Source organism: Schistocerca cancellata, chromosome 2 (genome assembly GCF_023864275.1).
Source record: "Schistocerca cancellata isolate TAMUIC-IGC-003103 chromosome 2, iqSchCanc2.1, whole genome shotgun sequence".
NCBI classification, from domain to species: domain Eukaryota; kingdom Metazoa; phylum Arthropoda; class Insecta; order Orthoptera; family Acrididae; genus Schistocerca; species Schistocerca cancellata.
The window spans coordinates 480435966-480444853 of NC_064627.1; positions in this window are offsets into that span (position 1 = coordinate 480435966).

An 8888-nucleotide genomic window follows, 5' to 3' on the forward strand; every position below is an offset into this window, starting at 1 on the left:
AACATTCTTAAAGAAGAGGGAGAAAAGAACCTTTCCATACTTTGTAAAATAATAGCATTCCTATCCATAAGAGGCAATCTACTGTTCCAAAAAGAACCTGGAGATTTATTAATTTATATGAAAAAACTTTCACATGATTTCTCAGAATTTTTTTGCAATAAATAATATTTTTCGTTAGTTTAATGTTTTTCTTACACTAACTAGCTATACTCCAGTACCCAAGTATTCCACTTGTTACGTAAGAATATAGAATATTTTTGTGTCTTTTCCTTACAGCGGACGACTCCAGAAGATATTTGTTTCTGAATGTTTTCCAAGCAGTTCTTGTTGGTACATCTGACTTCTGTAGTAGCGTGAGGTGGAAATTGTTTCTTGCAGGAGCCAAAGGGTACTTGTTGGATCAATCCATTGCGCAACTTGACAAAATAAAACCCACACACTCACAGATATTTGGGTCATATTATCAGAAAGGATGCGGTGCAAACAGATCTGCGGTTGGTAAGGCCGTAAGGAATTTTCGGGAACCGAAAATAGTTAAGGAAGTGCAGTCATTCATCGGACTTTGCAATTTCTATCGAAAGTTCGTGAAGGGTTTTGCAGATTTAGCACAGCCATTGACGCGATTGTTACGGAAGGGTGTGAAATTTGAGTGGACAGAAGAGTGTCAGAAAGTGTTTGAAAAACTGAAAGAAGTGTTAACATCAAGTCCTGTTCTTGTGTTTCCACATTTTGAAAAGGAGTTTATATTAGCATGCGATGCATCGAATCAAGCATTAGGGTGTGTTCTTAGTCAGGGAATTGATGGGAAAGAACATCCTGTAGCCTATGCGTCTAGGCAGCTGAATGCAGCAGAGAAGGTTTACTCAACAACAGAGAGGGAGATGCTTAGCATAATCTATGGAGTTACATATTTTAAATGTTATTTACATGGGAGAAGATTTCGGGTAGTGACAGATCATGCTACGTGGAAGTGGTTGTTGGGGTTGAAGGATTCGTCCACTAGACTCGCTAGATGGGCTGTGAGGCTTAGTGAATTTGATTATGAGGTGGTGCACAAGCCTGGGAAGAAGCACAGTAATACAGATGCACTGATTAGAACGATGGCAAAAGTAGAAGTTATAGGTTATGACCTAGCAGTATGGCAAAAATTACAGGAGGCGGACAACGGTTGTAAATTGTATCGGACACAGCCACAGTTTAATGTGTACGACGGTCTTCTGTGCAGGGAAACTATGTTAGGGCAAAGAGTAGTAGTGCCAGCGAAGTTGAAGGATGAGGTTTTAAGGGAAGCACATGATCACGTGTTATCCTACGCTGACCAGCTGTTGCGAAGTGGAAAGGAGGCCACAGGGCCATCGACCACTGAAAAACGTAAATGCAGCGGTTTCAATGTCGCAAGTTACAAGCAGAAGGGGCCCACTGGCGCAACCGGGGTGTGAGGCGTACATGACTCGTAGCGATGCGTTAGCGAAACAGAAACGTGCAGCTGAGGTGTTGTTTTCTAATGAGATTCATTCAAGTGTGGCAGCTCTCCTGGGTAGCGAGGCGTGTCACTCCACCGGGCTACACGCAGCAACAGATGGGGCGACAGCGTGACAGTCCACGGCAGATGGTTGGTTCGACCCTCTGAGGCCGAAGCGGGGTCACAGCCAGCCAGGGCGGGCCACTCTTCGGCTCGCTATCGCGGGCAGTCGTCTCGGCTCCCGACACACACCAGAGACTGCCGCGGCGAGAGGCCGCAGATTCCCACACCAGATCGTGGTAAGTCGTTGCTGCTACATTCCCAGATACGCCAGTCGGGAAAGAAGCAGCAGCGGGGCCAGTCTACGGCTCCCAGCAGAGCAGCACTGAGTCAGTGGGGATGGTGGCCGTTGAGTCTACTGCTGGCGCAGCCATCCTGGCGTAATCGGAACTCTACAGCTGGCAAACAAGGTTGGCACGATACAGAATTGCATTGCACAGGTCGCTGGGGCAGTGGCCTCAGAATTGTGGGGCCTGTGACGCTGACCGAGGTGAACGATGCACTGTAGTGGAAACGAATAAGTCATTTGGGAAGTCCTCGCCGAGTTTTAATATGGCACCTCCTGGCCCCCATCCACTACATTTGGTGTCTTCCTGCTACATTTGGTCATCCTGATACATTTGGTGTCAATACGCAGCATTTGGCGTCTGATACCACAACAGATATGTTTGATGTCCTTAGGATAGTTAGGTTTAAGTAGTTCTAAGTTCTAGGGGAGTGATGACCTTAGATGTTAAGTCGAATCGTGCTCAGAGCCATTTGAACCATTTTGAACCGTGTCTTCAAAGTGCTCTATTGTTTTTCTCAGGCACTGTAATCAGCACATAATTAATTAGCCGTCAGTCTCTTCACTGCTTTTCGTTACAACAAATGTATTTCTATCTCACAGATAAATTTACCAACCTAAGTAACCTTGATTAGTGTGCAAATCTAATCTAATCTAATGTGTGTGACACCTGTAGCCAAAGGCGTTATCTGTCTTGCTGTTGGCTCCCACCGTGTGATGAACAAGCGGTTTAAGTGATTCACACTGTCAGCAAAGACGCCAGCGGTCATCCTCCGTCACCTGACTGCTAATCTCTTGTGATAAACACTTGTCTACTACTTCCCACAAAGGAACGCTCAGCAACAAAATCACCCTAGAATCTCCAAGAGTTTCTGTTTCATTGGCGTTGGGCCGCGAAGGTTAAAAGAAAAAAAAGGGACATAGAATATCGTCGACGTTCCGCTGTTTGGTAAGGGACGACAGCCAAAGGGGTCCTGCTGTGATAATAAACAGCATCCCGTACCATCACTGCTGGTTATCGGGCCATTTGGCGGGAGACAATCAGGTTGGTATCCAACCGTCGTCCGGGGTGTCTCCAGACACATCTTCACTGCTCATCGGGGCTCAGTTGGAATTGGTACGTATCACTGAAGATTACTCCAGTCAATGACATTCCAGGCCGACACCCTTGGAAAGGGGCTGTTTGGTGTACACAGGCCAATGTTCTTCGGCGCAATGGACGCCGTGAGCTCAGCCTTGTTTCTGTGATCTGCCTATTAAAGGTCCTTGCGGTCACTGAAGCACCAGTTGCACATCAGATCTTTGACAATGATGAATCCATGGCTCTGAGAGGCTATGTGACGATTTCTCGATCTTCATGTTCCATCGTCTCTCTAAGTTGATTGCTTCCTTCTTGCCACTGTGTTCGGCCATGGTTTACCAACCGCTTCCAACATCATCGAATAGTGGCATCGCTCCCATTCAAATGTCGAGCGATTCGCTGATTACTCCACCTGGCTTCTAAGAGCCCAACTGCACGTCCTCTCTCAAATGCTGACATCAGACCGTCTGCGAGGCATAGTTACTGACCAACCGAGTACAAGGAACGATGTTTACCAAGACGTTATGTCCTGGTATCGACATGTCCCCCTGTTTACTGTATCTGCCAGCTGTACAGTGAATTTGCGCTGCAGCATCACACATTCATCCATCGATCACCAAAGTATACAACATACATGTATGAACATCAGTTTATGAGCAATTTGCATAACTACTTTGTTGTGCCTCTATTCTTTTCGTCTTGGATTGTATTTAAGATTGCTTTTCTCGGTCAAACTAACAGCTCCTTCTGTCTCGGTTCCAAAGAACCCTGCGTTCCGCGAATAACGCTGCAGCTCAATATTGGATTAGATCAGGTGAAAGAGACCCTGATTCCTATATTAAGAAAATTTGTGGGTTCCTTATTAGCTCTCTAGATCAATCTTATTTAAATTGTAAAACGGGTCGGCAAATGAAACAGAAAGAATTGCCTTGCTGTAGTCCTGAGGGATACCGAGAGAGAAATGTAGAATTGGGGCCACAGCGACAGCATGTTAACTTCGACCTTGAACTCTACTTGTGCGCTATATGGTGCACGAAATAGCTCGAGCAGCGTCGTTTAGATCAAGCAGGATTTTTACAAGAGTCTCCACCTTTTCTTTGAATATTATCTGTGTTTTTTGGGCTGTGAACCTAGTGTCGAGAGGAACTCACTTTGGCTTGCACCGTCTGCCTACAAACATAGACCCGAAGCGCATGCTTTTACTTCTCTCCTGTTACAGACATAAGAAGACCACATTCGTGAAACAAGACACAGGAACATTCCTGAGGCACATTGTAATGGAGAAGGGACAGATTCACCTTGTGATATTCGCTATTTTTGACTTCATTAAAACAGCAAATACGAGTAGTTAATTCTTTCAGCCAGAAGGCAAATACTTCTTTATAAATAATGATTAGTGTATAATGAGGCGTTGCATGGCGACGGTGGAATTTTCTAAATAATGTAATTCGTCGTCTTTGGGCGGCAATATAAACAGAAAAATACGGATAGATATGCGATCCTTCACTATTTTGTTCACTGGAGAACAAATGAAGCCTTGAGCGCTAAAGACTTGTACTGTTTTTCTCAAGTAAGACGGACGCAGATTTGTGGCAGTCTGATCTAATTTTTACTAAATGTATAAAAACGTGTCATGTCTAAGTTTGAGTGAAGTGTAAAGAACTGTTATAACTTACCGTGACGACGCACGAGCGACTCAAAGAAGACAATGGCTATATAAAAGAGCGCTCAATGGACATGATACGGACATAAAAATCTACCGTCATTGTAGTACTAAGCTTAAGGTACGATATATGTTTTAGTTATAATAAATATTTGTTCTGGGAATACTGAATCATTTAGCAGTGCTCATTCCTATTATCTCCTCAGTATTATTTTCATTTTAATTATGCATTTTGCTAATATTACAGACACCAAGATCAGCAGTCCAATGTGCGTGTTACATTGATAAAAAGAAAACTGTTTTATCGTCTTCTTGCATCAGCTTTGATATTGAATTTCCCTTTTGTGTGATGTTACAGTTGTTTTTGCGCCCTTAAGAACTTTCTGGTCCCTTAGGAAATTGTTTTGTCATAACAATAACTTCACAACCGGGTATGATCGTATCTACGATCATGAAGTAATTAGAAAGACGATAACGCAATTTCTTAATCAATAGCACGCTAGTTGTGACTGCCTCAAGCCACGCGAAACTGCAAGTAAAAACTATTCACATCTCATAATGCAATATTTTATGACAATGGTCAATCCATGACTCTTACGCCAATTGTGATTGATAAAACAGTAAGCTAAATCTCAATTTCCAACTTTCCATTGAATAACAACATCACTTTTATTTTGTAACATCACACTTGGCGCCCGAACAGGGAGCTGACCAAAAATTAGTTCAAATTCTTGGATAATTTTCTATGTGCTTGTGTTAATAAATGTTCTGTCGTCTCATGTACACATCATCTCTGTGAGAATGACGGAAAATATGCTGGCCAATAACGCAGTTTAATTATCGAGAGAAAGGAAAAGAAAAGAGACGCGAATTTGCTGTGACAACATAGTGCTAACCAAGCCATCAAAAAGTAAGTCAGAATTTTGCGTACGCAGTGTAGTGCTTCAGTAGCAACGTTGCTTTTCCAAGTCGATCCACATCCTTTCTATCTCGTTCCCGCTATAGAAAATCTGCTTTATTTTATCTTTCAAAGTAAAATTCTTCGTAGTCTGATAATAGAAATTATTTCTCTCCATTGTTAATATTGCTGTATTACATTTTCAACATGGTGGATAGTATGTGCAATTTGCAGTGAAGAGCATCTTCATTCATTTGTCTGAAACGTTTAGGTTCCATCTTGTCTTCTCGCCAGATAGAATTTCATTTGTTGCTCACGCGAGAGCGGTGCTCTTAGCGGACTCACCACGTCACTGACAAACGACGAAAGCCTTGCGTAGCACGTGATTTACTGACGAAAATGGCAGATAGTAAACAGAGACAGGTGACAACAGGAGACGGGAGTGAAGACGTTAATATTATTCCATACCCTTTACGATCGCGAACGGTAGGTTCCCGTGTGGAAACTGAACTAACCATGTCTGTAACAGGGGAAAGGTACCCTAAACTCCAAACTCTTCCCGCTGCAGCTACAAATGACCTCGGTGCGTTAATGGAAATGCTGAAACAACAGTTTGACGCAGTAAATGAGACTATAAAAACACAAAATGAGACTGTTAACGCCCGATTAGATGCTGTAAGCGAATCAGTAAAAACACAAAATGAGACTGTTAACGCCCGATTAGATGCTGTAAGCGAATCAGTAAAAACGCAAAATGAGACTGTTAACGCCCGATTAGATTCTGTAAGCGAATCAGTAAAAACACGAAATGAGACTGTTAACGCCCGATTCGATGGTGTAAGCGAATCAGTAAAAACACAAATTGAGGCTGTTAACGTCCGATTAGATGCTGTAAGCGAATCATTAAAAACACAGCTAGGCACAATCAAAACAGACCTGCATAAAGAAATTACGGCTGAATTAAATACACATTTGGGCGAGGTGCAAAATAAGATCAGTGATCAAATTCAGAAAATGCAGAAACAGGTGAAAAGTGAAATAGCTGAAGTATCTGGAACATTAAACACAAAAATTCAGGCAGCTACCAAAGAAATAAACTCAGTTAGAAATGCAGTCTGACATTGAAGGTGTAGTGGAGGATCTGTCGAGGCAGATAGACTCAATCAATATTGAAGAACAGGTTAAGAGCACCATGAAAGCACACGCGGAGGCATTGTCGGAACACTACGGTGAATGGATAAAGGGTAAAGATATTTTTATCGAAAAGAAGGTCAGGGAGGAGCTTAGGGAGACTGTCAAGGATGTAACTTATGAAATCTTAGCTGCTCCTGGTAAGTCGGGAGACACAGTGGTTTCTGAATTGGGACAGATTCGGAGGACACTTACACGGGATCTTCCCGAGTGGAAGCAGCAAGTAGTGGACGAAGTCAGAATGCTGAGGAACTGGGTAGAAAATCCGCACACGCATACGTAAACTATAGGGAACAACTCTTTAGACGGTGACGAATGTCAGTCAACTCCTTATCGTTCACCGCCTGATTACATGCAAAACAACAGTCCTGTTGAGTCCCGAGTAGCGAAAATAAATGATCCGCCCACAATTGTGAGTTTAATGCAAGAGGAAAGTGTGATTAAGCATCGCACTTTTCCTGTTTTTCATCCGCAGAAGCGAGAAATACACCCCATCGTGTTCCTAAAGAATTTTTCCGGCATATTTCCCAGGAGCTGGACAGACAGACTGCGTATTCAGTTCGTCACTGGCTTTATTTCTGGTGATGCAGCATTATGGAGAACGGAAATGGTAGACACGTGTAGGAATTATGAAGAGTTTGAGGAAATGTTCTTGGCAAAATTTGGAGTAATGGGGTACAGCAAAGATTAAGGAAGGAGGTGTATGGTGCGGAAATTTTCAATGAGAAGCTTGGAAGTCTCCGGCGATACTTCGAGAAGTATCTAGCAAAAATTAAATTCTGGGATTCTCCGATTTCTTCCAAGGACGTAATTATGATTCTCAAGAGCAAACTCCCTGTGTCTATTAGAGAGAAACTAGTAAATGTGTCCGAAGAAGACACGGATGTATTCCTTTCTGTGCTGGATTCCTTAGATTTAATTAGCGAGGATGTGCGCTCCAAGGTTGGCAGCGGCAAATTCTTCCCTGGCAGCCAGCAGAATGCATCGCACGCGGACAACAATGCGCCGAAGAAGAGAGTGCGCTACTGTGATCGCGGGTACCAACCTGCCAGCCGTTATGAAAACGCAAACGGCAATAACTTTAAACGGAAGCAGAAAACCAATTACAGTAATCAGCAGAGATACCACCCAATTTACAACCACCAGGTACAACATCAGTACGGAAACCCACCCTTTAATTCTGCGCCTGAGCAGTATGGAAATTCTCCACAAACGATTGGTAATTTTTCAAATGGGCCAGTGTACAATCAAAGTTATAGGTCGAAAAATAGCAAGTGGCATGGGCAAGGTGGAGGCCACCCAGCACAACATCAGAACAACTTTTCACAGGATAGAGGACCGCGGAACAATTTTCAAACGGCACCAAATGCGAACTTTCCTTCACAAGGAAATGGTTTTGCCGGCAACCAAAAGATCGGGCGACAGCAGCCGTCTCGAGTATTCTATTCACAAGTGAATGCACCCAGTGGATCTTACCCCTTTACACCGGTATTTGTACCACATAACCAGCACCAATATGAAACGGAACAAACACTTAAGTCCATGAATGACAAACGGGTTAAACATCCTGCGGAAAATTAGAGGCAGCGCCTTTCAGCGTCCTGGAGGTCGCTGCCGGTTCCATTGGGGGTACTAATGAATACTCTGATTCTGAGTATGTCAATGCGATACGATACGACCATGAGACCGACTTACGAGATGACCTTGCACCTGACCTAGAAGCTCAAGACATTAATGACATTTATGATGAACAGGTCCAGGCTTCGATTAAGATTTCTATTGCCAACATTCCTGTCACAGCCATTGTTGATACAGGAGCAAACATCAATGTGATGTCATCATGTCTCTTCAGACAGGTGTCTTCTGTTTCAAAAGTTTTATCATTGCCGATTCAGGTTGCTCCATATCGGGAGCGATTGGTCCATTGAAACAGAGAGTTAGTTTACAGACGCAGCTTCAACTGCAGATAGAATCTGTTTTGGTTTTTTGCCACTTTCTAATAGTAAAGAACTTGTCAGTTCCATGTCTCTTGGGGATGGAGTTTCTTCGACAAACAAAAGCAGTGATAGATATTGAATCTGGAGTGTGTACCTTTATCGTAAATCAACAACAAGTTGTTGTTAACTTGTTAAGGAGTAAGGTGAAGGCAGTGTTGACATTGCATCAGGTTTGGAGACGACAGAGGACAGGCAAACCGTGCTTTGATCAGACAAATGACCTGACTAAATGGGATGACATAAATGACAA